Source organism: Daktulosphaira vitifoliae, unplaced genomic scaffold (genome assembly GCF_025091365.1).
Source record: "Daktulosphaira vitifoliae isolate Bord-2020 unplaced genomic scaffold, ASM2509136v1 Scaffold_2, whole genome shotgun sequence".
NCBI classification, from domain to species: domain Eukaryota; kingdom Metazoa; phylum Arthropoda; class Insecta; order Hemiptera; family Phylloxeridae; genus Daktulosphaira; species Daktulosphaira vitifoliae.
In genome coordinates, this window is record NW_026099573.1 from 43543377 (window position 1) to 43549019 (window position 5643).

A 5643-nucleotide genomic window follows, 5' to 3' on the forward strand; every position below is an offset into this window, starting at 1 on the left:
GAACGCCAAGAAGATGCTCATTACCATTGAAACTTATAAGTACAGGTAGCCTATCAATATTTACATTACTAGTTAGTGATGACAATAATTTGCCATCGAAATGAACAGTAACTGATCTAATATTTTTTTTATGAAACTTCTCAAAAATGTTTTGTGTGTGTTTGGTCCTTAGAAGTTTACGGCAACGGTGAATAGAAGCTCGATTATTACCAACTCACTAGGATCTAAATTTAGAGCCTCTACAGTTGCTATACTGTAGCATGTGTACGGCATTTCTATCACTTACCTTACATTAGTCAAAAGCGGCAACAAGTTTTGATGTAATAAACTGTTGTTTGCCTCTTTTTTCATTTTCATCATTGAAATTAGACTTGGAAACATCACAAGATACGTTGGCTTCTTCTGTACTACTTATATTACTTGTACTACTGTCTTAATAGCTACTTCGTCTAAAAAAAAACTTGTTGTTATTTAATTTATGAACTAATGAAATATTAATTATAAAATACTGGATGTAAATTGAGATTTTTGAAGTTTCAAATCTCTTTGCTCTTTCAAACTTTTTTGTTTTAGATCATGTTTTTTTTGTAAGTATAAGTTATTATCTGAACTAGCCATGCAACCTTTTCTTTCCTTATCTCGTTTACACATCAAAAATAATTTATCTTCAATAATCATCATTTCCATGGCATTTGCATGTGAAATGTTGAACAATTTGTTAAATTTTCCAATGAAATCCTTTTCCTTATTTTCGTGGTTCAATGATGTCCTTTTAGAGCATTTGTTCAAATTTCTCTATTCTGAATACAATGATTCCAATTTGTCGATGCTTCATTGAAATTTTCTGACTGGTATTCTTGCTTTTTCCCAGAATACTTCAACTTCTTTAATAACCAAATGAGAACTGGTTCGCAAGTATAATTTTACTTTCCTCATATTGTAAATAATAACCCTTAATACTTGAATATTTGATGGAAACTTTGATCCGACAATTTGATTTTCACCATAATTAATTAAATAAATTTTGTCCCTTGATCTGTTGTTCATTATTAAAAAAATTACAAAATAAAAAAAACTCTAACAGATTTAAAACTAAAACTAGAAGTGGAATTGCAATAAAATTGTATAAGAGATATCACAATAACATTAAAATAGTGTTATCCTAATAATCGCAACGATTTCAATGTATTCTTTAGTTCGGTGTATGACGACAGAACAAAGTCCACATTACATACAAACAGCTTAATGTAAAAAAATTGACAATCCAGATTAAAATCATAATGTTAATGATTGATTTTTAAACCACTTTTGCGCTGTAGAATATACATATTTGTATTTGTATTTATGTGTTTTATTGATTATTCAATTAAATATGCAATATAGAGTAAAAAGTAATATAATATATCTTGTAGGAAATACATTTTTAAACTAATTTTATTCAGTAAATTTTTTTGATTTAAGTAAAATTTAACATGTTATACGTAAAAAACTAATTTTTACTCCTATTTATTAAATTTAAACCCTTCTACGGCACGGGAAAAATCATTGGACAATCACAAAACTTCACTAAATGTATTTTTTTAACCTATAGAACAATTTCAGGGAGCGTCCTGATTGAATTTAATAAAAATTACTTATGTAGATAAGGACCAATAGGGTGGATTGGTCATACTGTTATCATCTTTGTTATCGTCTAGTTGTGCCTCATGTAACTTGTTTTGTCAGTCTTCATAAATTATTATTGTAATATAATATCTTAATTAATATAATATGAATACTTTTCATCTGTTTACATCCTATTATGGTCTAATTGTATAATAATTGTATATCATAACATAATATGGTGTCAGGTGATATTGAACTTAAAATCTTTTGGTAAGAGTCATACAATAATGTCAAAAAGTCGTAAAATCACTTTAGAAGAAGAAAAAAAATAAATATCTACCGGTTTAACTGGGAATATTCAGCCACTATTTTTGGATGGTAATTTATCATTAAATTGGTCCGAATGGATACAAGATTTTAATATATATTTGTCAGCTACTGGCTATGATCCACTAAGTAATAAGAGAAAAGTATTTATTTTTTTACACTTTATTGGAAAACAGTCACTTAAAATATTGAATTCATTTAATATTGATATTAATAAAGCAAAGTTAGAAGAAGTAATAACTTTACTCTCTAATTATTTCATCCCTAAAACGAATGGCACCATTGAGCGACATAAATTTTTTACTGGCTTACAATCAGCCGATGAAAGTACTAATGAATATGTCGTTGATTTAAAAAACAGAATCATGTCATGTGAATTTGATAGTCTTCGCAAAAGTCTAATTAAAGATGTGTTAATTTTCGGTCTGCATAATAAATGGCAACAAATAAAGCAAAATGTATTGAAAGAAAATGGATTAACATTAGGTCTATAGTTATTAATTTTTTCTCGGTTACCTTTCTTAAATATGGGATTGATAAAAAATAATTTAAAAATATCCGGAAATACACTACATTTTTATGAACTATTAAATAAAAGTAGTAAAATAGGTGAAAGAACAAATAAACAATTTTTTAAAAATAAAACATCTATACCATCAGGTCCAGGACTACCATTTAATGAATTTAATTCATTAAATATATCAGATAAACTAATTTCAATTTGATTTAGGCTAGACAATAGTTGAAGACAGTTTAAAATGTTAGGAGAAAGATTATTTTGAGATGTGTATGCACTGGAAAAGTATTTACCAAATAAATTAATGATATCTTGACCGTTATTAACAGATATATCATCTAAACACATAAAATTAAGTAAATCGTGATTTAGTTTTTACTGTTTAAAAAACTTCCGAAATTCTTTCGAATTTGTTTTAATAGAATTTTGAGAATTATTTATGAAGTTTAAGAAATCTCTTTCTCTTGATTTATTACATTTAGAACGCAATTTTGAAAAGATAGTAAAATCAGTAGGTAATTTTGAATTTTTATAAATGTTATGGGCATGCTTTTTATCTTCAATTAAATTTTTTAAATTTTTACTAAATCAATACGGGTAACGTGATTTGAAAATAAATGACTTTGGTATATATAATTCAATAACATGATATAAAATTATACGCAATGATTATTTATTAAATAATAGTGTTAATGCTAATAAAGAAAATAATATGATTAATAATGATCTCAATACTCCTACAGTGAATAGAGAGCCTAATAGGTATGAATAGAGATTAATAGGTATGGTAGAAAAATTGTAAAACCTAGGACATACTTGTGTTGTACCTAAATACGAAACATCCTTATTTGTTCTAACTTATAGTAATAAAAGTTCAATAATCACACAAATGTATTTATAAAAGATATATTTAAACAATATAAAAGGTACAAAACAAAGTACACTTCAAACAGTGTACTAATACAATTTTAAGAATAAAACTTATTTTCATAAAAGTATCACTCAAAAAGAGATTACCTTCGAAGCTCCCGTGGTTATCTCTCTCCTCCCTACAATTCATTCCATTTCGTCTTATATACTAAAATATTTTGTTGTTCTTCTTTTTACGAATACGACATTAGTAATAGAATCAAAAAATATTTATAAATATTAACTTCCTGGTCTAGTAACAATAATTCAGGAAATTACAATTAATCAAAACATTACAAAAATGTTTTACTTCCAGCTTTACAAAATAATGACCTATATTACACTTGTAATATTTGTACTATCATTTAATTATTTATTTTAAATTGTTATTATTTCTTATTATTGAATATATTATATTTTTATACTTAATTGTTTATATATATATATATATATAAAGAGCATGTTACATACTGTTATCGTCTAGTTGTGTCTCGTGTAACTTGAATCATCAGTCTTTATGAATAATTATTATTATTATAATATAATATCTTAATTAATATAATATGAATACTTTTCATCTGTTCACATCCTATTATGGTCTAATTGCACTATAACATAATAATATCATAATTACATAATATAACATAATGATATAATAATTAATTTAAAACTAAAAAATACAAAAAACGTTTAACTAAAAAAGTAAATTTGCACTGCTCATCACCTACATTGTCACCTTATGATAAATCATTTGTTGAAAGTATTCTTGATCATTTCCGATACTGTTTCACAATTTCGTTAACCTCAGCTCTAAAGGCTGGCTGAAAAGTCTTCACCGGACCACTGTCAAACGTCGGTGGATTTTTTAAATTTTACCTAAGATTTGAAACGTCGTGTTGGTTATGATCTAACCGTTGTTATTTTTTTGTTAATATTGTTATATATTTTCGCGAGTGTTGGATAAATTGTAATAACTTTTTCAACTTAAATTTGAAAATGTTTTTGAAATACTGACACTTTTATATATACTAAATTAAAGCTAATGTAATACATTTTATTATGGAAAAAAAAATTAGGACTTTATTTTGTCTTCACGTTGAAAATAGTTACCAAATGCTATTTTTGTAATAAAATTTTCGATTTTATATTTTACATTTTAAACTTTATAATGTTATAACTTTTTTAAAAATATGTATGCATGTATTGTGGTGAATCAAAAAAAGAAAATAATATATAATTTCTTGAAGTGCTTGAGTTCTGACGTTTTGGACTCAACTGTAAACATGGATATATCCTCAAGCACTTCAAGCAACAAAACAATCCATGAAAGTTTTAACACATTCATAATATATAATTTATTGTATTAATGATATAAAAAGGGTTATTAATTTAGGGAGCACTTTGACAGCTTAAAAGAAATAAGTTAAATATGACGGGATTTGGGTTCTTATTTGATCCACTACTTTATTGTATTAATAATATTATTACTCGTGGTATGAGTACGAGGGTCTGTAAGAAAGATAGAAGATGATAGAAAATAAAGTGATATTTAATTTATTATTATGGGATTCATTATAATTAATTGTCAATTTTTAAATATCAATAATGCCACGAGTTTTGACGGTTATCGATGATAGATGGGATTGAGTCATCTCGTGTGTCTACCCAGAGTGGTTTGGTGGTATACATATGAACCTCCAACCTAACTCCTGAAATAGACACGTAACAACGATATAACTCTGCCAAGTAACTCTGTACAAACATTATCGATTTATTAAATTTACTTGGTATATTTATTATTATTGATAATCACTTGATTTTCCTGTATGCCTACTTAATCTATGTACTCATAAAATTTAATTCTAAACCTTATTTATATTTTGGTGAATTTATTAAATTCCTACCTTGATATTTTCTGCTATACTCTTAAATAAATAGATGTTGTATTTTTCTTTGAACAAATATAACTGTGTTGACGGCGGATCACTTCTTGCATATATTTCGTAGTGTGGAATGATCGAGCTTAGTGAGTGCCTCTGTATATTATCTGATTGCATCTGTCTCAGAATGCTCTTTATTTTTGGCTTTTTATATTAAATTTGATCGTGGTTCAAAGGCAAGAAGTGATCCCCGACGTCACTATTATTTCTTTATTAATCGTACTTTATTACATGTTATTTATTACATTTTCATCAATAATGATCTACATTAGGGTGGCTCAAAAAAAATCGATCTTCGAAATGTTTATGAGATACCTCATAAATGTATTATATACATTAAAATAA

At 26.3% G+C, this 5643-nt stretch overlaps 1 protein-coding gene across 1 annotated transcript in view; it reads left to right on the forward strand.

The window, feature by feature from the left end:
* The first annotated feature begins 5389 nt into the window (after window positions 1-5389).
* Window positions 5390-5643, forward strand: part of LOC126898383 (uncharacterized) — a 32958-nt gene continuing 32704 nt past the window's right edge. The window contains exon 1 of the mRNA XM_050672361.1: window positions 5390-5396. The gene's annotated coding sequence lies outside the window, so the exon portion shown is untranslated. The remainder of the gene's footprint in view (window positions 5397-5643) is intronic.